At 39.5% G+C, this 26,757-nt stretch overlaps 1 protein-coding gene across 3 annotated transcripts in view; it reads left to right on the top strand.

Moving 5' to 3' along the window:
* ENOX1 (ecto-NOX disulfide-thiol exchanger 1) overlaps window positions 1-26,757 on the top strand; it is a 350,391-nt gene that overhangs the window by 72,990 nt on the left and 250,644 nt on the right. The window lies entirely within an intron of this gene.

Here is a 26,757-nt window from a genome sequence, read left to right as displayed (position 1 = left end):
CTTACAGCTCTTGATAAATCTCAGTTGCTGTGAAAGGGACAGTGTGATGGATCTTTTCGGGCTGAATTTTCAATAACACGTGGTTATTGTAGGACAGAAATTTAGAAGTGTCTGATGTTCACAGTCGCTCAGAGAGAAATATTTAGCCCAACCCACAAACTTAACTTCAGAGTGAACAAAAAGATGAGTCTCCACGAGCAAGTTTTGAAGGTAAAATCAGAAAGAGAAAGTTGTTTTACTCTTGATCCCTCCATACTCAAGGTTGTGCTTCATCTATATTTACATCTGTGTGTCCTTTGGGGTTTTCTTAGCAGCTGTTGAAGGTGGTAAAGGAATGAATATAACTAAATATGGGAAGGAAATGACCATAAAGGTTGAAAACTTAGGTACATTGAAGTTCCTGGAAATTTTCTTCTTAGGTGTTTCAGTGAAGCTCACATCTCACTTCAATCATTTACAGAAAATATTCAGGCAATTTCAGAAATACATTCTTGCATATAACAAAGCAATTTTAAGGTGATTTCTTTTTTAAAAGCCAGATCACACTTTATGGTTCTTGAAGCTCTGCTGAAATCCTAGAAATGGAGAAAGGTAAATGAGAGAAGATTTAGAAGTTCTTATTCTTTCCAACGGGTTCATAGACCTAGGCAATTTTTTTGAGATTCAGTTCATTTTGAAATGGTGAAAGGCTTCTTGAATACCTGGATGTAACAGTTTGACTTACCTTGATCTGTGTGAGAAACTTTGAAGAGATTTAGAAATGGGGAGAGATCAAATACTTATGTGTGAAATTCACAAAATGGATTTTTGTACTTTTTTGGTTATTCTGTAAGAATTTGAATGCAACATATCTTCGTAGTGTGCTTCACCTCTAGTTCCCAAGATATTTAGCAAAAGCTAGAGAAGAACCATTGTCTCCAATTTATGTATGGAGTCAGGTACCTGCCTGGATCACCTAATGCCCTACTACTACAGCTCCTGGATGTTCTGACCTGTGCCCAGCCTGTCAGAGGATCCCATGTCTAATCATCCTTTCACAGTGTGTGCAAAAATTCAGTGTTTCTGATGTTTATGTTTTCCTAATATTTCTCATCTCTACTGATGTGCCCTTACTGCTCCCTTTTGTGATACTCTATCTTCACTCTCATTTGTTCTGCTGTGTTTTCTACTTTGCTTTCTTATTTTGCTTTCCCATGTTTTCTCCTCTTCTTAATTCACTTGCAGTCTCTGGAGATTGGCTGTAGTGAGACCTTACACAAGGAGGAGTTTCAGGAAAAAGAAATCATAGTGGAATGAGCTTCCTTTTTACTGCCTCTCTGGAGAGCCTGCTGTAAAAGGCAACTTGCTGTCATTCCCATAAATTTTCTTTTGCAGCCATCTCTGCTGGGTGTCCCCTTTGTGCCCTGTGAACATCTGTGTTGCAGCTTACGTCTGAATCCAACTGGAGAACAAATGTGTGAACCTGCTTCTTATTTTGAGCAGAAAGCTGCTGCTATTAGTAGGGCACATGGCCCTGGTTCACCTGCGACTTCTTAATCCCCAGCTGGGAGCAAACCAGCCGTCTGCATTCTCCCCTCCTGCCAGCCATGCCCTTGTCCCTGGGGTGGCAAGTTTACCTGCCTTCCTCCAGACACTGCCCAGTGCCTGTCATTTTTCAGCATTCATTTTCTCCCTGAGTTTTCCCCAAGATGTCATGCAGAAAGGAAGAAAGGAGTGAGCACTGCAGGACTTTGGTGACATAGCTTACTTTCTGCTGCTCCTGAAAACTTCTCCTTGCATTCATGCAGACACCACCCTTCTGCATAAGCAAGAAATATTTAAGCCTTGAAGTATTCAGGCTCCAGGGATGCTGGAGCGGAAGAGAGAGCTTCGTTTGCTAGGCTGTGCACAAGGGTTCCAGGAAAAGTCGACAGTGTTTCTGTGCCAGTTTTGGACACAGCATAAGACAGCTCACTGAGCTTAAATTAGGAACTTAACCTCAAACAGATTTGCTTTAAAACAACTTTCTACTTTAAAAGGAAAAAAAAAAAAAAAAGAGTGAAGAAAAGGAAGCAGCAGTGCTGCCCAGTTTGCAAAAGTGCTATCCCACTTGGGCGTGCTCAGGAGTGCTTGGAGTGCATAGGTGGTGATCTGCAGTTGCTGTGGCATATGTGTGTCTCCAAGAGAAAAAGGAAATCTGTTGTGTCAAGTTGGCTTCAGCTGATGCTCGAAGGGCTGTTGTGACACGCCTGGAAGGTGCAGAAACTTTTGTGAAAGATCAGGTGTGATAGCAGAGAGTGACTGTAACACTTGGGGGGAGGAAGCTAGAGTATTTGAGGTCAGTCTAAGTTGGCAGCCATCAGCAGGCAAAGGAACACAGCTGATTTAGCAAGAGCATGCACCAATGCAACAGCTTCCCTCAGGTATTTGGGTTGGAACGAGTCAGAATTAGCAAACCTTCCTGGCTGACATTGCTGAAAAGGCTACTGGACGACTTTGTTTTCGTTTCAGTAAATGAGCTCCCTTGCAGTAGAAGGGTATGTGAGTTTCAGAGCTTTTCAAGCCAGGTTAGAAAAAGTTGGCCCCTTTCTTTCTGAAACTATCCATAAAGGCAGTCCCAATGCGCCCCAGACGTCTCTGGGTGTGTGAATCTTGTGCAGGCAATGGTCTCCCCTGTTCATTTTATGAATGCACTTGTTGTGGAGGGAAGGGCTGGTCTGGTTGATTGTATGATTGGAAGTGCTGAACAGCAAAAATTTCTAAACAAAAAAATCTGGTCCTCTTTAAACCTTGGCGGACAGATATCTGTCTTCCATCTGTGGCAGCCTGTGCCAAATAGCAGAACTGAAAAGCTGGTGTTCTGAAACCTCAGAGGAATAACTGGCACGTTCCAACTTTTTTTTTTTTTTAAACTTCATACAAATCTGAAACATTAAACACAGAAAGTGATGTTAAATGTGACAAGCAGGCAGAAATTGGGAAGTTCAGCTGGAAGGGCTGTGCATGGGACAAAGCCTGGCACAGGGCATGGAACTCCTCAGCACTGCTGCATGGGTGTTGCTGTTGAGTTACAGCAGGTAGTGGTCACCCATTGTAGAGACAGTTCCTCAGCTGTCCCCCCCTGGAGGGACCAGGGAGGTGGCTGGTAGCCTTGAAGGTGTGTATTGCTCACAAGACCCCTCCAGAGGTGCAGAGTGGCTTAAACCATGTTGAGATGTGACACCTGGAAGGAGGATACTGAATACATACTCTAGACCAACTAAGCAACTCAGTCATCATTAAAGAAAATGAAGGCATTATGATCAAACAAAGAACTTTCAGATACCAACTGTCAGGAAATAGTCTGAATTCTGCATTGAGCTTTCTTAAAAACACAAATATTTTACATCTTTGGAAACACTTTCAAACTGGCTTTTTGCTTATTAGTGTTACCAGGAAAAAGTAATGCATGGATCTTCTATCATGAAGGAAGAAGTAGGGAAGGACTTCTCCCTTATCTGACCATGATTTGATAGAAAAGTTTCTCTGGACACATTGCTGGCTTAAGTTCAGCTGGCTGTCAACCAGCACCCCCAGGTCCTTTTATACCAGGCAGCTTTCCAAACCATTTTTCCCAAAGCCTGTAGCATGGGGTTGTTGTGACACAAGAGCAGGACCCAGGACTTGGCCCTATTGAACCTCATACAATTGTTCTTGGCCCATCAATCCAGCCTGTCCAGATCCCTCTTCAGAGCCTTCCTGCCCAACATTCCCACCCAACTTAGTGTCCTCTGCAAGGACACTGAGGGTGCGCTTGATCCCCTTACCCAGACCATTGATGATGATATTAAGCAGAACTGTTTAATCAATTAGACTGAGATATTTTGTCTGTTCTTGTTCTTACTTGAGATTGTATCCAAAAAGGACTGTATTGTTTTCAGTGAGGTTGAATCAGTCTCATGGAGCAGCTGGGAAATAAAGCAGGACTGTTCATCAGCCATTATGACCTGGGCAGTAGCAATTTGCTTTGGTTAGGGAAAATGTCAGCTTTTAGCAGTTCCCTGTTCATTTTTAATTTGCTTTCCTATCTAGGTGCACTGTGTTTTTAGTAATGTGCACCTCTGTTGTGTTGTCCCTTTTATCAATCTAAGTTATTTTGCTTTTCTGACTTGGTGTGGTGTTGCAACTGTTTGTCTCCTTTGGCAGAGCTAGGAAAATGTGTGTTTATGATAGGTGATTACAAGGACACAACTTTGGTACCTGAGAGCAGCTTCTCTTAATTCATTGGAATGGTTGTGGCCAAGTCCTGCTGCTAAACATGCCGGATGCTACCCAGTAACACATGGTGTTAATAATTGAGGATGTCAATAATGGGTGACACAACTGTCAGACTTAAAAATAAAGCTCTAATAAGGAGCTTTGAAATAGTCTTGTTTAAGATTGGTTGTTGTTTGTAACACCATTAATTCTGAGCAGGACTTTAATTCCAAGTGCAAGAAAATGAAGGAAAATGAAGGCACTTTTTCCACTTAAATGGATTAATGAATCTGCATATGGAGGAAAGCAGCAGTCCCCTATGTGAGTGTGTTTTTTCCATGTTACATTCGTTACCTAGCTGGCTGTCACCTTCAGGGTCATTTCAGTAGACTTCCCAAACAGCAGAGTCACTGCCTGTCACTATGTCCCATGCCTGCATGGGGTGTAGATGGTAAATGTCCAAGTGGAATTTTTAGCTTGAACACTCAAGAAACCAATGCCAACAGTGAAGAGAATGGATACAATCTGCTGTTGGTTCTGTTATGCTTTTGCCTGAGGAAAATGTTTCCAAATTGGAGAGGCAGGTGCACACTTGTGTAGTGCTTTTTTTGTGTAGATACTAATGATGCCTCCCGTGCATCCCGATGTGTATCCCTATTCACTGTGTGAGGGTTGGATCTGGAAGAAAGTTGTGGTAGCCAAATGTAGCTACACATGAACAAAGTATCCTTATTTTGTCAAGATAAAATACCCAGCACAGAGTATCATAAATTGATCCCTGGAGGACAGACCTAGAATATAAACTGTAGTACTTTGAATATATTTGTGTTAAAATTGTATTGAATGCCATTCAGCAATTTGTATTGTATTACAGCTGACAAAGTATTTTACCTCCTAATAACTAACTAATGTAAATAGTGTTGATATTTTCCTCATATTTATAATTACATTAATTGCTTTGTGTATTAGTAACAGTTAAGTGTCAGAACCCGAGCTGTAGCTGCCAGTAATCCACAAGCAACTTGTTTGCATATTCAAAATACAAAACTGAAGAGTAATTGCCCTTTTTGCTAGTGCATATCACAGCTCAAATTTTACATAGAAAAGCCCACTGTTACCTAAATATTGTGAAGTTCAATATTAAATCTAGTGTTAATAGAATGTCTTCCAGAAATGAAGAGAAACCCTCAACAGATCAGAAAACATCTGATGAAAAATAAATTAATAACTCACTTTAGCTAGGAATTGTGACTTACTTCCAAATGAAGCTGCTTTGAAAAAAGATGTTCCTGCTGTTGAAAGTAGCATTTTTCAGAGCCAAAGCTGGAACATCCATATGCAGTGCAATGTTTTTGTTTTGTAATGTGAGATAATTGGGCTAACAGAGTGTCACAAAGAAGCATTTGAGGATTGACTAAATTTTTCAAACAGAAGCTATTTTTTTGGAAAGTTTCCAGAGAAATAATCATTCTGTGTTGCTGTCTTGTGGACTTTAGCATTTTTATTCTTAGGGACAAAGCAAATTGAGATTTCAGCATAAATCTAGACAAAACTTCAGTTGAAGAAAGTAACTTCTTCAGCTTCTAGGGTTTTTGTTTGTTTGTTTGTGTGCTTGTTTATTTTTTAACTTTTGTTTTCTTTGTAGTTTAGTGTTTTATTTGTGCTGCAATCCTTCTTGGAGGCCAGTGCTGAATACAGTTGATGGTTTTTTAAATTTTGCAAACCACTAGCATTTGTGAGAGCAACAGAGTGAAGAGTCAGTTCCAACTTAATATTGCAGATGTACACTGAATTATCGAGGGAAGAGCAAAGGTTGATTAAATTCACAAAATAAGGTGATTCATAGTTTTCTAAATATGTCACTTGGCCTAAAATTAACTCAATTATTTACCAGTCACACACATGCTAATGAATCCTGACAATCTCAATTGACCTGCTGCGATGAACTTTGCTGTCACCTAATATTATTTCCTCTATATTTTTACTTAAAGAGTGATTGTAACATTTATCACATGCAAAGCAAAAATGCTTAAGGATTTTATTACTTTTTAAAACACTTGCAATTTCAGGGCACTAGTAAATTAATTACATTTAATTAGAGGCACTTGGTTTTTGTAAAGTGTTTCCTAAAGTTTAATCCCCCAGAGATTTTACATGTGATAGTGATGAAAGTGGCTGCTTCTAAGGCAGCATCAATGATACAATTTCAGAAATAAAGTTGAGCTTATCTTTAAATGCAAAATGTGACAAAATTATAGAACTTTAGGACTAATACGGTAAATAATATTTATTATTATTTCTAAAATTAGAATCACCTTGGAATGCCATTTTTAGCTGTGTTACCAGTAGCTATAAGAAATTTGTAAGTTAGCCAAATTAAATAATAATGAGTTTATCTACTTTCCTACTAAATGCAGAAATATACAATTTAAATAAAAATGTGGTTATTCTGGATTTGTACTTGAGTTACGGGTACATCTTCAAAAGGCTGCCCAGGATTATGAAATGGTATCTCTCTTTCCCTTTCCAAGGTTTTTGCCTCAAAGCTTTACAGAATCCTGGATGAAAATCAACATTGATCCATAAAATAGACATAACTGTAGCATCCACATGGGTAGGGCACAGCAGCTGAAAAGATTTCTGGCCTGCGGTTATTTCTGTCAGGAAAATGGAGATAGATAAAGATATAGATATATAATATTTAAAGCTGCTGGGCAATGGTAGGCTGTTTGCAGACAGCTGCATGTTCAGCCTCTTTTGCTAGAATGGTTAAGTGGCTAATTAAGTGGACAAGTCAGGTCTCAGCATACCCTCAGGGAGAAGACTGCTGTGTCTCAGCCTCCTGTGAAAGTTTTGGGAGAGATGGGTTTGAGGCTGCAGCAATCTCACTGTGAGATGTGGTGGATATGGCTAGAAGATGGGTCTGCTAGAACCCATGTTACAGGATTTTATTCAGTGGCTGCCACCCGCAGAGAAACATAAGAAGTTAAAAAAACACTGAAAATTTCTGAAAACTGAAACTAAAACATCATATTTAATTGAATCTCTTTCTGGGTAGTTCCAAATTGTTACTGTTTAGAAAGCAGTTTGCTTGATGTTTTTGGGGTATTTTAACAATAATTTCCATGATTTTCATACTTGAGTCATTCAGTGACATCAGCTATGGTGACCGAACAGTTGTTTCCGTGGTGACAAATTGCAGTGTTACAAGCATGCTTGTATGAATCAGGTAAGAAAAACAGATCAACTATAAATGGAGAAAATTTGCTTGCAAAAATAAGCCAGAAATATTTGTGAAAGTTTTCTGGAGAATGGCTTGGAAATCTAAAAATTATTTTAACATAGGTGAGTCTTCAGTTCATCCAAAAATTCCAGCATGGCTGGTTTTATAGTGAGGCACAAAGGGATCTGTCCACATCTGGTAACAGCAGCCACCTGGAGAATGCTTAAAATAGATAAGTAACTTAATAAGAAGTGTGTATTAATTTACCTGCAATAAAGAAAAAAAAAAAAGCTTCTTGCTCATCCTCTAAAATATGACAGCCAGCATCACAGCTCATTGTGATTAAGGTCTATCTCTCTAATAAATTGCATCTTAGAAGGATCTTGAGTGTTTCTGTTATGTCACAGATACAGTTCTTATTCCACTGGGGTGAAAGCCAGGAACTCGACCACTGAAGATGATGGAGCTGCATCAGACTTCTGTAAATACAGGGAAATGTGACTTGCGGTCTCTATATGTAGAATGGAATCTATGTCCAAATTTAGGACACCCCAAAGTATATGTTATATGATATACTGTATTGTCATGGATTAAATCATATTTTTGGGTATATGGTAGTAATACCAAAAAGACCCTGGATATGTCCAGTGACAATATGAATTAATTCCGTTCCCGTCATGACAACTCTCAGTGGGAATATTGTGCCTTGGCTGGGCTCAGACGTTATTTCCAATAAGTATGGAAATTATGGCTCACAGTGCTGCAAAGTGCTAGGAGATCTCCAGGGAAATCTCATCAGATTATTTGATAGGTTTGAAATTAATGTGTGTCCCAACTGTATTTTCACAATATACAGTTGTCTCTCAGATGGCTTATAAGGAAAGGTAAATTCAACCATCCTAAACCGGTGAGGACACTTGCTGCAATGTGCTCTCTTGGTAGAGTATAGGTATTTTTCTGAGTTGTGCAGAAAGTACAGGCAACTCAGAAAATGGTTATATAATTTTCTTACACTGCAGACTTACCGTTGTCTTGTTTGTAACCTCATGATGCCACATCATCATCTTTCTTGCATTTCTCCTTGCCTCCAGTTTAGTAGACATGAATTTTTTAATTGTGCTTTTGAAAATCTGAAAGGGAAAAGCCTATTGAGAAATTCATGCTTCTGGTGTGAGTATGGCCCAGCTGTGGATTCATCCATTGATACCTTCATACACCTGTCGTTCCTAGATTGCTCCTTGGTGAAGGCTTCTTTATGGCACTGTTCTGGTCTCTTCACAGGCTGGTTGGGGATTGTGCCAGGCTTTGCCTGGTCAGGTGTGCAGAACTGTGTCATGTTAGGCCAAAAACTATCCCTTCACTGTCTTTCCCAATGGAGCAAGGGATTATCATCCATGGAAGAATGTACATAGCTTCACCATATTTGTAAGCAGTGAATGTCTCAAGAAGCATATGACAAATTTACAAGTCCATCAGCTGAGTTTCTTGAATTGGGCATCTTCTGGAAGCCATAAGCTAAAATCTCAAATACAAGTCCTTGTAAGATTTGAAGCATGCAGAAAATGTGGTCTCTGGTTAAGAAGTCTTTAAAGGACTAGGAGAGGAATGGTCTTCTTCAGAGATCTGCTTCTACCCTCAAGTCTGAATACCAGGGCTGAGTGTTTTTGGAGGCCCAGGGCAAAAGGGAAGTTGGCACCATATGGGAGGTGCAAGGCCTGCGAGCCTGGACTAGATCTTCACTTTTTTTAAACTGCATGGCTTTTGACATTGCTTTTGAGAACATGGAAATAAAATGGACAAGATACCGTGAACAGTGCAGCTTCTCTCTCCTCTCACTGATTTAACTTCATTTGTATCTGGCTTCCACATTTTGCTTCCAGTCTTTCCTTCCTTCCTATTGTAAAAAGGTATTTTGGTATTTTCTTCACCAAAATGTATTTTCTTTGTTCCTTTGTAAATTCTTTCGTTTCCTCAAAGATTCAGTGACACAGAAAGGAACCTCTAGTATGCTTTCTGTTGACTTTTGTTCTTCCCCAACACTGTCTACAGATGGTCTTCCAGTTCTTTTTTCCTTACTTTATGTGCTTGCATTTACTCTTAAGAAAACAGTTCTCCTTTTCTTTCCAATAGCCATCTGCTGTGGCAGGCAAGGGATTGATTGGGCCACCTACTTTCTGTCTCTTTGCAGATTGGTTATGTTGATGGAAACATTTGGTACAGTGGTTTTGGTTTGCTATATGCTCTGATCCTACTTAAAGCTTCTTTTCCCCCCTCCATTATGATAGGATCAGGGTATCAGCAGTCACATCTGGCACTAGAGTCTAAGTGCAATAGATACCTGGCTACCTTTCATTAATCACATAGAAGAGGAAAACATAGAAGATCAAATAATAATTTATTTCCTCTAATACTAATTCTTCCAGATTTCAGTTGTCTTTATCACTTAATAAAGCCCATCTGACTACATATTAGAATCTCCTCCATTTTACCTGATAGGTACAAACACAACCATCTTTATTTCTACTTCTTATTATTCATGGTACTATATTTAATGAATTTAATGTAATTAGGAATTGTATTTTTCCCTCATAAGCATTTGGGGAGGAGAAAGGACTGTATAATTCTTTTTTCTTTGATTTGCTGAGCCAAAGTAGTTGGGACGGGACATGCACCATCCAAAGAGCCATTCACTAAATTCCAATTGATCAGCCACTGAGATGACCAAAAGTGAAACAGATTGGTGGTATGCCTGCTGCTGACAGCAGAAATACAAGTCAGTGATGTTACAGCAAGAGGGTCTGTGGAATCATTATGACTGGTTCTGATGGAACGAGATGGTACGAGATGGAAAGGAATCAGGGTGTTTCAATGTTTGGTTTGTAAGTGGCAGTCTAGAGAAAAACAGGCGTTATTATCTATCAGCTAAACTGGTTTTCAATTGAATTGTTTGGGCCTTTTTTAACTTTATATGCTAAGCAATTAATAATTTGAGTACCTTTCTTAGTGCTTTCTGAAGCACTGAAAATATGAACTTGAATAGTGTATGGTGCTTTAAAATTGTGTTTAGCATAGAGGTATTTATCTATTTGTCATGCAGAAGGAAAATTAATAATCTTCTTTGTGCACCAAAACTTTTATACTGAATGTTTTCTGAAATTTCATTATGTAGAAGCCCCATGGAAGCTGTGCTGTCCAAAACATTTTTCTTTTCATGTACTGTAATGTGTGTTTGTTCAAACAAAGAAATGCTTATCTGTTGAAAAGATAGCAGTGATAAATTACTTCAGCTTTCATGCTTACCTACTGTTTTCCATTTGGCATTAAATTCTTAGTTGAATCCCAGAGGCAGATATATCTGAATTCAAAAAAATACCTTGATGCCTTTTTTTTTTTGCCAGCCCCTGTGTCCTGATGATAAAAAAAGAGGAAATTTAGTCATCTAAACCATCCTTGTATAGTTTAAATCCCTCTAGATATGAAAAGGGTTGCAATGTTTACAATTCTCCCTGAACTATAGTAATTTTCAAAGGCTGTACAGGACCTCTGCCTTTACTGTCACAATAACGGCACTTTAGATATCAACAGTTTAAATATCAGTTGAATCCAAATAGCCTGCAAATTGAGCTTCCTATACTTACCCTATCTCATTATGGATAATGCTGCATATGCTCTGTTAATCCTTTTGAAAAATTATTGACTCCTGAATAACTTTCTTTTAGTACTATAAATCATGCCTTCATGGTATTTTTTTTTCCCTGTCATTGACTTTTAAGTTCAAGGGTCTGTTTTATTTTCATCAGAAAACAAATTTCTCTCTATGCTTAACATGAAATATTCTGGGCTCGTGTTTTCCATTTTAATGGAGGTTCATCACTCTCCCCTGCCTTCTCCTCACTGAATAAGTGATACTTATGCAATGCACAAGTGGAGCATACAAGAACAGAAGAGTAACAGAACAGTTCAAGAAGCTAAAAGGCAACATGACGTAAGTTAGCTGTATTAGCATATCTGAATGTGTAAGAAAAAGTAATTCTGAATTCATGCCTCATTTGCCAATCTTTACCATGCATCAGTTGATAGAATAATTGTTATTTCCAAAATACCAACATTGGCTTTTAAGCAGAAGATGCTGTATGTCCTAGCTGACTCTTTAGACGTTTATCTTCATCTACATTTTTGCTGATCCATATTGGCTGCCCTCTGAAGGAGTGTAGGCATCTGCTTGTGAAAGGGGTGAAGTTTCTCACACTGCTTTAGGAGGAGAATTTCCTGCCCTGGGATGAACAAACGTGCACTTGACCAAACTCTTAACATCAATGTGTGATAGTTTCTATCTGATGATACATGTGCTAAAATAGAATAGTTTGGTGGGGAGGCACCTACAACAGTCAAACTGCGTGACCTCTTCAGGGCTGAAATGTCAATACTGTATTACAAAAACCAAGATAGGGAACATCTCCTTTTGTAAGGTAGAATTCTTTTAGGCTCAATAAACTACTCATTATTAGAATTATTATTAACATCACTACTATTATTATTTTTGGATTCCAGCTGGGTCCTCTGCATTTCTAAAAGGATTATTTTTAGTGTAAAATCCTACCAGGAAAGGTGTGATTTTAAATAATGAAAGTCAAGGACATTTAGTATCTTGCAGAGCTGGCTCTACAGCAAAGGCAATATTACTGTTACTTCAGGGCCATCAAAATTCAAGCCCTTCACGTGTGGAAGAACTGTCTGAAAAAATTATTTTGAAAATGCTACTTCACATTAAAAGTAGCTGGAAAAAATTGTCCCCAGGATGGTATTATCTGTACGTAGCCAGTAGTTTAACAAGGAGCTCTTCCAGACATATTCCTGCTCTTTTGAAAAAAAATCTCTTTTCTGAAGTACATTAGCCTGCAGAGGGGAAGAAACAGGGAAGCTATTAATATGTTTTCCCATTTAACCACGAATGCTCCTAACCCTCCCTCACTGAGAATGTAGATCTCTTTTGGCAAGCAAATGCCGGTAAGGGCACTTTGCTGGATGCATTTGTGCTATTTTATAATCTTGGTGGCCTGCACAAGGTAAGATGGATTTTGTTGAGTCTGAGGTCATCCTTCTTGTGGAAAATCTTTCTGAAATTATTGCATGGTGAGTAGAATTCAATCCATGCTGTAGATAAAGGAGGCTGCTGTTTAAAAATATTTTGATGAAGCACAGACACTGTCATGTCTACATGGTATGGTGGATTTCCTCATACTTAGAAAGTAATCCAAGCCTGTTAAAGACAAGTAAATAACCTCAATTTTTTTCCCTTCCCCTCTGTCTCCTTCTTTTCTCTGTATTGCCTATATTATAACAATGCAAAAGTCTTTGATGACCCTTCATGCATAGCACTACTCAATATGAAAATTTTGTGATGATGAAATCATCTAGAGAAAGCAAGAAACCAATTTAGCTATATTGTTATTACCATATTTTAAAAAAGGTTATGGAGTTATTGTAGATGAGATAATGTATCACAGCAGTGATTCTCTGAGATGGTCACAGGGAAACAAAATATTCTGCCATCAGTCTCTTGCCCTCCTCCTCCTCCATCCCTAACGGCAGCACAATGTTTACTGTTGTTAGTGGCCACCTGCTTCCCTTCAAATCCTCCTCATGCAAAACACAGTCGTTTCAGAATAGTCATTATACATTTGGAAACAGCAAAACAACTCTCCAAGCCCCACTGACTGTGTTGTATAGCAACCCCATTGTATGCCATTTCTGCTGCTTGGAAGGCTGGTAGCTGCTTGGCAAGCTAAAGAAGAAGCTTCTTCCCAATAACAGTGTTTTTTCTTTTATCCCGGAGTGTGGTATTATTTTTCTAGTGGTATGATTAGGAAAGAAAATATATACAAAGCTTAAGAAATATTCCAATGTATTTATAATGCAGTATTATGATGGGAGTTAAATAAAGTCATTCAAGTGCTTGAGTTCATTCGAGTACTTTGGGGGGCTTTTAAAAAGAAATAATTGTTGCATAGAAAGACTTGCCTGAATAGCAATTATTTGATTAAAAGAATACTGGCCCAGGTCTTGTGCTTTGCTTTCTATGAGCTTAACCATGCAATCATTTTTTATTGCCATTGTTGAACCTAGATGGATTTAAATAGGGCTTCTCCCACATAGGTTCTTTAATGATACTTTCAAGGAAGAGAGCACAAGTAAATTGAAATGAAATTCCGAACCCACATCTCAAGGAAGAGGGTGGGACAGGGTGTGAAAGGAGCCCTGGAGCTGTCGGAAATGGCAGGAGCAACATTTGCGCAGCAAGGACACCAGAGAGCTGGAGTCTTTCTGAGGATAGAAAAACAAAATTCCTTCTGCTGAGTCTTTTGCTTTGACTGGATGCAGATGACATTCTCTCTGAACCTACTGCCTAATTACCTACAACAATACTTCCAAATGCAACTGGCACCCGTTCCCACTGCCTGCAAGCAGTTATAGAAAGCAAGCTAGGTTTCTAGGTTTTTTTAGACCCACCCTACCTAAGAAATACAATTTCTTAACTGTGCATGAGGAGAATAAAAACAAAATAAATGGAAAAGTCATGCTAAAATCTTTGTTAGACTTGAAAAAATTTATGTTCTGTCAATTGAAATCTGAAGTGCTGAGAAGGAATGACATTGCATCTTGGCACATCTCAACAAAGATTGAGAAAGGGTGAGCCAGTAACAGTCTGGGCGAATCTTCATGCTCCTGGAAACATTCTTGTTTTGCAAAGTGAATAGCAGCTGATTGTTAAAGCATGGTTGCTGCTGATGGAAAAATGGCAGGAAAAATGGCTAAAGCTCTAACATGAAATATAGCTGAAAGTAAGTTTTAAGAAGAATTCTATCTGCAAAAGATTTATGCTATAAAATTCCTCTTGCCAAGAATGGAACAAGAACCTGACAGATAAAGAAATAGCAACAAACAAGCACAGCTTTTCCAGAGGTGATGGAAATGTGCTCAGAGCAATGATGCAAGCCCTCAGTGATGATGGGTGTGTTGCCCATACCTTTCCCGTCCAAAGAAGTACAGAAATACTCAGTGCATCATTAATAATCTGGAGAGACTTGGCAAGAATTGTCACTGAGTATTTATTTGAAATGTAGTTGCAGGGAAGTATGGAGCAGATATTCATTTAATCTCAAGACTACGGAAATATATGAAAAAAAGCCCTTCCCAAACAACTCAGAGGTGCAATTATTTACCTTAAGGCATCTGATTTTACAGGTTCAAAGAAAACAGATCTGTTTCTTGTTTATTGTTGTTGGAAATTTTACAGAGTTTATATAGAAAGTATTCTGGTTTTCATTAAATAAATACATTTAAACAACTCATAACAGAATTCTGGAGGATTACCACAGTAGTCTATTCCTGTTAACATTAAGTTATAGTGTCTGAGAAACTGCCACCACAACTCTCTGTTATTAGTGTTCTGTCATGTATTGGTATTGGGTCACTCCTGTACTTGGCATGCTGTGAAATGGTTGCAAGATTCTTGCTCTGAGAGGAAAATATATGAAATTACTGGGGTATTTTCAGTAGTGGCAGGGGGGAAGAAATCATTGTTTCAAGTTCCTTTCTGGTGTTCAGGAAGAAATGGATTGAAAAGACAAAAAGTAACTCAGTTCTCCAAAGAGCATGTCTGAAGATAGCATAGAAGGACATGTTGTTTTTTTAGTTTCACATCCAGTTTTCAAAACAGCTGGATAAATTCAGAAGTAAGGGATTATTTGTTACAAAAACTATATAGTTCAGAAACACCCCCTAAAGTAAAAATTTAATGGATTATACCTGCCCGTCATCAATAGATGGATCCATGAGCAGGAAAAGATATTAAAGAAAAAAACCAAACTACAGTAGTACTATAACTTATATTGAAATTTCACCACCACAGGTCTACATAAAATCAATATGTTTAAGCCATTCATTATCAGCTGTTAAGGATTTTCATGAGTCTATTCACTTTGTAGGTATTCTGAGTTAGTATAAACTATTTCCTTTACATCCCTTTCACAAGCCCAAGAGATCTGACATCCGTGGAGAAGAGGCTGAACAAAGACAGGGTTTCTAGCAGAGAATCCTCTGCCCATTTGCTTTGGACATCAGGAAATAAGGTCCTGATGGTTGTTATTAGATTACCCTTGTTCAGAATATTAAACAAGGTTAAAACTTGAATTATTTTTCATTTAGACACTGTGACTCTGTGGGGAGTGGGTATGGTTATTCTGGGATAGGATTTGACCTAAATTTGTTTCTTGGTTAGATTTGCATACTGACCTCTTATTTTGAGATCTCTGAACGATCTCTTCTGTGGTGTGAAAAAATTGCTGACTTGATTAGTGTTAGTAATTTAAATTTCAATATCTGAGATTTCTTTGCTGATCTGTTCTGTTTGTATATGTCTCTAAGTGGGTTCCCCAGTCCATACTAGTTTCTCAGTAATTTCAGACTGTGTCTGGAAGAACTTTTTATCTAAAAGGAGAAGAATAAGCATTTTGAGTGGTGGGAAGTGTCTGGAACTGGACTTTAGTCTTGTCAATAGATTGAAGGAGGGAATGAGTTTGACTGATGCAGCTGTTGTTTCATCTTCATCATCATTATGCTGTGCATGAAGAGTAGCAGAAGAGGTGGAGAGAGAGGTCACTCAAAGAGAAAAAGAAAACCAGGGAAAAAGTAGAAAAACATAGCATGGAGCAAAGTTGGGAGAAAAAGTGGGACAAATCTGCCGAAAGTGGGATTAAAACACCAGAGGAAATGTGGTAAAGCCCCTTCTAAGCACTCTGAATTCCTGCTTCAGGGAGGGGCAGCTTTTTCCAGGCTAGCAATTACATCTAGCTGGTTTGAGGAGCTCCAGGTAGTAGTGAAGATGCAATGGCAAAGGCTCTAGCTTGGCTGTTCAGGGATCCTAGGAAAATATTTGGATGTTGTCATCTGATATCTGTGTTACTTTGTTGTAACAACCCATACCAACCAGGAAAAACAGACTAAGGCAGTGCAGTAATGTCTCGGTGCTGCAAACGCTCCTCTGTTCTCTCCTCCTTTCTACTTTTTGCTTCCCATTGCCCAAAGGCTTTTTATTCTCTTCTTCTACCAGATAAAGGTCCCTGACAAAATATGTAGCAAGGAAGATTTGCCGAAGCAGATTCTTGATCTGACATCAATCCAGCTTCAAATTTGCATATGAAAATGTAATAGAGTAATTTATCACCTTTATTCAGGTAAAGAGATACAATTGCAGGCAGCTAACAACCTTCATTTGTATGTTGAAAGTTAGAGGGAAGTTAGGCAGTTAGATAGCAGCACTTTTCCTTTTCTGATGTGGGTTACCCAGAAGGAGTAATCATCACTCATAGTTTTCCCTGGCAACTTTTACCTGATACCAGCAGGTAAATCACCGAGCAGAGCATGGTGCTGTCCTCTAGCTCTGATACCTTCAATTGTGGCAGGTCTTCAGCAAACATCCAGTATAACCCATGCAGGACTTTCAGTGTAGCTTTTAAAAATAACTAAGCAGTTTGACTGTGCTCTATATGAGAGCAAACAATAAAGTGAGTGTGGAGGAGGCTTCATTAAGATTGTTTGGCCTATGAGCAAAATAAAGAGAAGGACAAGACAGGCTTTCCTAGTGATTTACTTTCTATGCCTATGAATCATGGGTTTTTTTCTCTGTTATTGTGATTGCATTTCTTTTCTCGGCACTGCCGAGAAACTATCATTATGGGTACACTACTATTATTATGGGTAGAAAATGTAAAGGGATTGTGATATTTTCTCAGCAGTGATGAAAGGAACAGGACACTTCAAGGACATGCTATAAAAGTTGTTAGGACTTCAAGATGCTGTAGCTTCTTCATCTGAAAGCACTATATACGATCCGTATTGGATTAATGTGAGTCATGCTGAAGGATGCTGGCTGTACTGTAAGCAATATTGATCTCGCATATTTACTTTTTAACTTACCGATTACATTAATTTCCCTTTTTTCCCCAGCATTTCTGGGTGAGTACACTTTCAAGGCTGTAAACCCCATGGGAGGGAGCCAGGCAGTTAATGTTGGCAAAGAATCTGGCAAAAGACATTGCTTAAGTATTTGCCAAGAGCAACAGAGGCTTATTTAAAAAATAACTGTGTGTTTCAGCTATTGTCTTGGGGGGCTTATTGGAAAAGAGCAAATAGAGGCACAAAAAAAATTTTGAAATTTTTATAAAGCTTTCAAAATATTAAGGAGTATTTGCAAGATAGTACAAGTTAAATATGTTTTTGTATAGTTTGATGTGGGTTGGCTTTTTCCCTATTTTTGGTTGAGAGGAAGGGAAGAGAAAAAAGGAGGGGCTGTGTGCTGTGCAGTCAGCGAGAAACCTTGGAACTGGAAAGTACAAAATGAAAAACAGCAGATGTGAAACAGTGGTTTCTGACTTCCAACTTACGAGCACAAATGTATCAACTTAATAACATCAGTTAAAACCCCTCTTTTTGGGGCCATGGAAGTAAAAAACATGGAAATAATTAGTAGTACTCAAACCAAATCTACAACAAGTCATTTGTTCTTGGTGAAATGTTTGTCCATATTGCTTTATGGTTTCTATCTGTCTAGACAAAGTATTCCCCAAACATGAGGGGACACTTCTGACATTGTGTAAGATTTCTGTGCAAGACTGTAACATGGACATGGCTTTATCACAAAAGACAAATGTTCCTCAGAATGTGCAGCAGAGCTGTTTGCTGACTGAAGGGAAAGATGGAAGCCCCAGTGATACACCACACGTAGTTCCCTTCAAACATAAAAAATTTAATCCAATTATACCACCAGGTCGAAGAATTGGTGGGCTTTCATACTGGTGGTATTGTGTGAAATATTAGTTGAGCTATGCAGCTGAATAACTAGAGAGGATTTATTTATGACAGTTACTGGTGTTTTTCAGAACATCAAAGACCTAGCCAGCAGATTATGCAGCAGATGCATTACATGAAGTAGAATTGATCATGATTTCCTAGGTATTTGGAGGTTTTGTAAAAAGGGAGAGCATAATTATTGAAAAATTCCTACTACAGTTCTCACAGGATTTTTGGTCTCTTTTGTTCCTCCCCAGTCACAAGTTACCTTGATTGGGTAGAATATGAATTTTCCCTTAATAGAAGCTGTGGAGAAGAATCATCAGCTCCTAATTAGCTCAGCACACTTAACATTGTGCTACCAAATATGTGGTCTGTCTAAAGGTAGATTGGTTTATCTTAAGGTTCATGTTTTTGAGCTCATGCAGCCTGAGAAATGTTTTTCTTCAAGAGGAGCTTAGGCAGTAGGAGTGGTACAAATCTTCTCAAGCTGTGCAAGAGTGGCAGGAAACATGGGCTGTTATCAACAGAGCAAATGCAGGTCACTCGCAAGTGGGTTGAAGGATATTCTTTTCCATTTTGTTAAAATATCTGCAGGCAGCCAGAAGCATTCTAATTTTTGCAGTGCTGTTTTGTTAACTGAAAGAACCTAATGAAATTTTTACATATGAGCTGCAGCATGAGCTCTCAGCTCTTTTGAAGACAGCAGCTACAATGGATGAAGTTTGTGAGGGGTTGAGGTCCCATTATAGCACACTTAACCCGTCATTGTTGCTTTTCCATGGTGTGCCAAGACAATACTGTAAACACCAACCACCTCCAAAGTGGATAAGCCTCTGTGCTGAAGTGTGAGGGTGGACACAATAGGTGAAGAAAATAAAGGCAGAAAAGAAATACAGTTGTTTGGTGTCTGCACCACATGCCAGCACCACTGGTGTCAATGGGATTTCTCCCCTTTTTACCAGCAGCAGTATTAGTTTTGTGGCATCAGGAGCCTTGTGGCAGATTTCTGAGAAAGTCTCCACATGAGAGTAGTTTTGTTTAGATCTTCCATGAAAAATCCACTGAACCAAAAGGCACCATTTGGGAGAAAAGTTTAGTGATGTTCAGAGTGGTGGGCTCCCTACTGATGGCACTGAGTGTGGTAACAGATATTGCTCTGTTATCTGACACATTTAGTTCAGATTAAAGCAGTACACAAGTGTGAAAACATCCCTTTTTCTGTAGAAATGTTCGAAGAATTTCTTCTGGGAAGAGCACTGAGCTGGTAGGTAGTTTTTGAGGTCCTTTTAGCCTAACAGGCCTTTCCCAACTCTGGAAAGCTCAGTCAAGGAAAAAGTTGAACAGCCTTTGCTGGGATGCTGCAACAGTTGCATGAGAAATGGAAGTGGGTCATTCTGGATGTAAAATTCAATTGAAACATGTTTTGTCACCATTGAGACATTTGAAGATCCATCTGCAGAGGGTGTGTCCACTTCTTCTGCCATGACATCTGTTTGGAAGGAAGTGTAAAATTTCCTTTGTGATTCACACCAGAGCTACAGAGTTGGGAAATTCCCTCTCCTCTCCTTATGTTTGGTGTTTCACCCTTGAGTGGAAAGGACTACGGTTTGCTAAAGGTCCAAGTGAAAATGAACTTCTGAAAAAAACATGTGAGGAATCAAATGTTAATTTCTCTTATTACAGATGCTGGGAAATCTAGCTCTTATTGTGATACTATTAAGATGTCTGAAAATTGTTTATTTATTAAAACACTATAGAAAGAATAGATGTGAGGCATCTTTTCCAAAGTGGAATAATGAGTAAGAAAACAGAAGGCAAAATGCAGGACTTTGTTTTAGTATCATGGATATTGAATGTTAAATATTACTGTTTATAATGGAAAAACCTGTTATTTTACACTACTCTTCAAAATCTTGTGGTTTGGACTAGTTAATTTTGTTTCATGCATGGGTTTGAACATTTCATGTCCCTTGGAAATTAGATGTTGTAACTAGTGTTCTCAGTAGTAGTACATTAAGCTGCAAAGTGCTGGATTTCAAGCATATTAAGCAGTAAGTACTTTTGAGTTTTTATTGTTGCCACATACTTTCTGATAGCCAGTCCCATAATCATATAATACGATGCTGCAAACTGATATGTTTATTGTTCTAAAAAGATTAATAGGCACATGTTGACCCTGGCAACCAGATAGAAGGGAAGATTTCCAAAGCATTAAATGTGATATTGAATTTGCTACATTAAATGATCTATCTTTATTTTGGCTTATCTGTTAATTGTGATCTGTAAGTCTAGTTACAAATGTTTTTTTAAAATACTGTCAGAAAGTCAAACCCTGCGTTTGCAGACCTAGTGGGCAGAGGATGAGGTCAATCTCTTTACTTATTGTGATAACCTGAACACTCCAAAATACTTCTGCATCTATGCAGAAGTGAATACTGCTGTAAGATTCAGGTCACTTCAGTTGCTTTAAAACATGGTCTTGGAGGATTTTTGATAATGTTGAGTACTGTATCCACCTCTGGGGCTCCCAGCATAAGAAGGAAATGGACCTGTTGGAGTGGTTCCAGAAGAGGGCCACAAAAATGATCAGAGGACTGGAGCACCTCTCTGATGAAGGCAGGCAGAGAGAGTTGGGGTTCTTCAGCCTTCAGAAGAGAAGGCTCTGGAGAGACCTTATAACACCTTCCAGCAACTAAAGGGGTCCTACTAGAGAGCTGGAGAGGGAACTTTCACAAGGCCATGTGAAAAAGACAAGGGGTAATGACCTTGAACTGAAAGAGGGCAGGTTTAGATTAAATACTAGGATGAAATTCTTTACTGTGAGGACGGCGAGACAATGGAAAAGGATGACCAGAGAAGCTGTGGAAGCCCCATCCCTGGAAATGTTCCAGGCCAGGCTGTATAGGGCTTTAAGCAACCTGGTCAAGTGGAAGGTGTCTGCTTATGTCAGGGAGGTCGGAACTAGATGATCTGTAACGTCCCTTCACACCCAAACTGTTCTTTGATATATGCCCACTGAGTTAGAAGAATTGGTTGCCTCAAGGCAGAGTTTCTTAGCATGGACACAGTCTTACAACAAAGCATCAGACCAGTCCTTTTTATCAAGTGGAGCAGCCTCTCTCTCATACTTTGAAGCTCAGATAATGGGTGGATGAAGCGCAGGACAACTGCTGAGCACATAAACATATCTTTAAAAGGATCTATTTTGAGGAATTACAGAAAATAGAGTCTGCTTGGAATAATCTAACCAAACTAGCAAATGCTCAAGTTTATTTTTTGTTGTCTGTGAAAGCAAGGAGATTAGTGTTTTCCCACAGAGGGATCACATTGGATCTGCCTTTTAGGTTGTTACGGGATATACAGTTGGGTAGGCATATCTGTAGTGCTGAAATGAGAGAACTGTCTCTCGTTTGTTTTCTCCAGTCAAGCATAAATCTCTAATCTTAAGGGCATTCTACCCTTGGTTTAGATTTGTTTATTTTATTTTTACAGTCTCCATTTAAAATCCATTTTAATGAGCTGTTTATGCAATGATAGTGTTTTTAATATATGTTTAGGTTTTGTGCAACTCTAAGTCGGGCAATGATGTGTGAAGAGGGCATGAATTAATAATATGGCAAAGGCAACTGGAATACCTCCAACTTACCAGCCAAACAAGGTTTTGAAGTGGGTGCCTGTCTACCCATTTGCTTGCCTCTGCCTCAGACCTGCTGTTTCTCTCCTCATGGGAGACTTTTATTTTCTGGCTTTGTTGCATCCTGAAGCTAGTTAGGACACCCAGCCTGGGCATGAGTGGTGTCAATGATGGTGTGGGTTTGAGTGTGGGATGATGGCCAGGGAATGGAGGAATGTCAGGAAACCAGCATTTCTTCCCATGTGCCATCATTCTGCACTTTACTCACTCGGTATGGGTGAAGTAGAATTGTACCAAGGCTCAAGTCAACATCAGAAACATCTCCAGTAGGGAACATGGTGCATGAACGTTAGCTGGGCTAAGACTTTTCAAATGCTGTGCATGCCTGTGGCTTTTCTAGTCATGGCAGGTCTGCATGGGACAGTTTGGTGACCTGAGTCTTGCCACAGTGCAAGGTATGACAGGGCCTTTTGATGCTCTTTATGTGTGCCTGCTTCCTGACCACTCATAAGAGGCTTCATAATTTGTCTCCAGACATACCTTGAATATAATAACAAGAATAATTAAAACTCAAATAGCAATTTGGTGCTCTGACCATCTGGGATCCAGCCTGAGAGATGAGATGTAGTACAGACCCTAAAGCTGTTAGTGAGGTAAGTTTTCTTACTTTTTTTTTCTTTTTGTAATTAATTTAAATGGCTCTTAAATGATTTTTAAATGAGTTCATACTCACAACAGCTTTGAAAATTTGTGTCTTGCCGGTGGGATCTGACTGCTGCTTCTACTGCTGTGCCTCAGTCTGATTCCCAGCTGGAAAAACCAAACCTCTGTATCAGCTGGGTGCAACCTCAGCACAGTGATAAAGGAAAGTGAATAAATAGTTGGAAGCTTTTCTAAACATCATTTAGAGAGTCACTTTTTTAATATATCAACCCCAGGGAGAAAGGAAAACAGGGAGGAAGAGGATATTACATTTGCTTTATTAGCATAAGTGTGTGATGGTTCTGTTACTTGCTTGGAAAGAGGATGCTGAGAAGTATTGGGTGCATGAAGCTAAAGCTGATGGAAGGCTTTTGTGGAATATCACTTTCTAGCAAGGTTTTCTGTTCTCCTTTTCATCCTGGAAAGGCTGGATTGGGTTTTATTAAGGAAACCAACTCCAGCTTGAGTGTTAAGGGAGGAACTGGAAGAATGGCAGAACCAGAGCAGTCAATTCTGGCCTCACCTTGGGGCTTCTGCATCCCAAGTGTAGTAGCAGAGTAAAGAGGAGTCACAACTGCACTGATTATTCCCAGCATGAAAGAGTGTCACACCTGTGGCAGGGTGTGACACGCCAGTGCTGCCATTTCTAGCCTCATTAAGCTGGTTATTAAGAGACAGATCCAATGCTATCAGGAGCAGTGGTACACTGATGCAAACAGACAGCTTTCAGGGCCCAAGGTAAGCCAGTGTGACACTGCACCCTGCCACTGTGGCAGCTCATTTGGAGTTAGGAGGGCTTGTGCTGGGGCTGTGTAACAAGCACTGAGGTGGTTGATGTATCTCATGCCTCCTTAGCTGGGGCAAGCTTCCTGTGGGTATGGTGGAGTTACACTTCCAAAAGCCTGTACACCAGCGTGGATGAGAATGAATTCCAACTAACATCAAAGGGGAGAGGGAATCCTTTCAGATGCCACATGCTAGGTTTGGCAGAGAAGGGGGAAAAGGGGTGGTTGTTTCCTTGAAGAACTTCTTTTAAGTTACAGGCAAAGCTGAGACAAAAGATAAACTCTTTCTCTTATCTAAATGTGGTGAAGGTTTTTGTCCAGATGAGTAATCTAATACTGACTACACAATTTTTTTCTTTGTTAAGAAAGTCTGTCTTTAATGCAGAAGTTGCAGAATTTTTTTTTTTATTTTGCAGACAACCACAAAGCAAAAAATCAGGTTTTGGTTACCTAGCTCTTAGCAGGATTGTCCAATGCTTTGGTGCAGCAGTGACTGCAGAAGCAGTAGTTTTCAGAGATAATGCTGCCACATGTGGCCAGCTGAAACCTGATAATGGCTTCAGTGCTGTCATTTTCAGGGCTGTTGGTCAGACAGCTTATACCTTCTGGCCTCAATACCCTTATGTCACCACAAGACTTTTGGGCTAAAGCAGGCAAAAGGCCCTTTTTCAGGAAGGGCCAACCAAAAGGTGCATCTTCTCCCAGGGGCTCCATTTATTTTAATTAGATATAGATATAGATATAGATATATTTCTTTTTACTAGTTGCTCTGTGCCAGACGGTTGCAATCCTCACTTGAAGATATCCATCATGGTGGGCAGCCTGGGGTTAACCTAAGCAATTGTGCCAGCTGTCTTTTAGACCTGGGTTTTCCAGTCTGATCTCAGCTGTCAGCATTTACAGTCCTTGCTGCTGAGAACTATCAGACCCAAGAACAAGTAACATCACCAAAAAGGCATTTCAGCAGCTTGTATTTCATCCATCTTTAGCAACTGTCTTTTAAATTTCCAGTGGATTTTATAGGAGCCATATGAAGTATCCTGGGAAGCTTTGTCAAAAGATGCCAGTGGGAGTTGCCACTGAGGGTTATGGAACCATCTTCCCAGCCCTTTTCAGCTCATCCTGGTTATGAGCCAGGAAAGTTCCTGCTTGATTCAAGCCTATCAAAGTGTGATTCCCAGATAATTTACCTGCCTCCAGGGGATGCCTCGTGGTAAGAGTACAACTGCACAAGTAAGTTACAGCTCAGGAGAGTGCAGGGGTGGGGGTGGAGGGGCTGGCAGAGCTAGACAGTTTAACTGGGAAGCAATTCCCTTCTCCTTCACCTGGACAGCCAGGCAGTGCCTTCAGCTTGAATCTGAGGAGCTTCTCTTCAACAAGTTTGCGACTTTTCACTGTCCCACCAGATCCAGGGTAAATAAATACGTACATATAAATTAAAAAAACCCACAGGAATAAAATCACAATCGCCACTACAAAAACAAAATCAGTGGTAGGAAGAAGGAAAACTTGGCTGTAAAGTGGGCCACATAGACGAGAAACCGCAAATTTCTTGTTGCAAACAGATTATTCCCACCCTTGGGTGCTGTTCACAGTAGAGGAATTACACTGATTTAGTCTTCAAACAAGAGGACAAAGGAGGATGACATCCTGAAACCATCTTCCACCACCTTTGAAGGACTGGGACAGTGTCTCCACTCAGAGTTTCTGAATAACTTGTTCTGCCATATAGAAACAACAAGCTTGAAGCCCTTGAAGAGGCAATAAAGCTGGTTCAGTCCAAATTGTCTTGCAGCTTTATTAAGAGGAGTTTGTGTATGTCTAGACAGGGACATACAAACTGACAATTTCTGTATATCCTTTAGAAAATAAAAGTGACCCTCCAGGATTCTGCCCATGTAAGCACGCTTCTGTCTTTGCCCCAGCCTGGAAAAGAGTTTTAAAAATGTTTGGGACTGAATGAAGATATCCTTTTGGAAGCAAAACAAGGGGGAAATTAGCTACCCAAGAATACCAGTTTATTGTATCAGTGGTGTATAGATGGTGGAGTAGGGCAGGATAGAGACAAATGCTGCTGGGGGAGAGCCTGCCTACCCCTCAGTGCTGCTGTGTGACCATTCACTGCTGTACTCCTGCCCTTGCAGATAATTTCTAACTTTTTTTTCCCACTCTCTGTCTCTGTTGATTATTTACTCAGAATATGATTTTCAGCCCCATCAAAACCCTTCAACCTGCATTCCCATCTCTTTGGTCCTGCTTTCTTTAATCCATTCTTGCTCCTCAGCCTTCCTGTATGCTGCTAAAAGCTAAAAGAGGACAACCCCCCCCGTCCCCCCCCCAATCCCCAAATAATATTAAAAAGTACTACTGAGTTGTGAATATAGTGACTGTCTAATCTGGCAATTTTCCTCTCTTCCCCTTCTTTCTCCCACAGGTTTTGCTGTTCACTTTCTTGCAGTTCTGCAGTAGGAGTAAATTCCTTGCAACAGAGGAGTATCTTTTGCTTTTCCATTTTAATCACAACCTTAATGGTAATTCAAATGGTATAAGGCACAGGTTGGACACTGTGCCCAAACTGAGACCCTATAGTGTGTTACTGGAAAAGTCTGTCTTATTCTTGCAGGTGAAACAATGGATCATGTTAACGGGAAGTGAAATGACATATAACAACTGGCCCGTGCTGTTCCTCTGACAAGCCAGCTTGTTGAGAGTGGTTTGGTGGCTGATAAGATAAGGGAGTGGAAAAGAGACGTTTGAGAGGCTGTTTCATTGAAACTTAAACAAATCTCACACGCTGTAGATTAGTTGATGTCCTGCCCTAATACTTCACTTTCGTTATTAACCAGAAAAACAAAATCAAATCAAAGTTCCCAAGGCAAAACAAAACAAAGTGAAAGTTCCCAAGGCACGGCAAACCAAAACAGGCTAAATAAAAATATGCTGAAAGACATGCATAATACATTAACTGTAGTTTGCTTCATTTATAAAGTGCAAAACAGAACAAATAACCAGTGTTTTTACCCCTTATGGGCCTTTGTCAGGGACATACTTCTCTGAGCTGTTCAGTGGAGAAAAAGATCTTTAAGAATATTTTTTCATAAGATTTTCCAAGCTGCCCTGCAAATATACATTAACTTGTTCTTGGTTTTTTTTTGAAGCAGGACATTTCCAGCTCTCTGTGGAGATTATCTATCCAATGATAATGCAACCAGTTCAAACCTGCACACCTTTCTCTGTCTAGCAAGTGGGTGCAGCTGAGCTGTACAGAACAATTTACATGTATGTGAGCTGCCAGGATTAGACCTTTAAACATAATTTCTGTGATATCCTCCTCCAAATTGCAG

This window comes from Parus major, chromosome 1 (genome assembly GCF_001522545.3).
Source record: "Parus major isolate Abel chromosome 1, Parus_major1.1, whole genome shotgun sequence".
NCBI classification, from domain to species: Eukaryota; Metazoa; Chordata; class Aves; order Passeriformes; family Paridae; genus Parus; species Parus major.
This window is presented reverse-complemented; position numbering and strand designations above follow the sequence as displayed.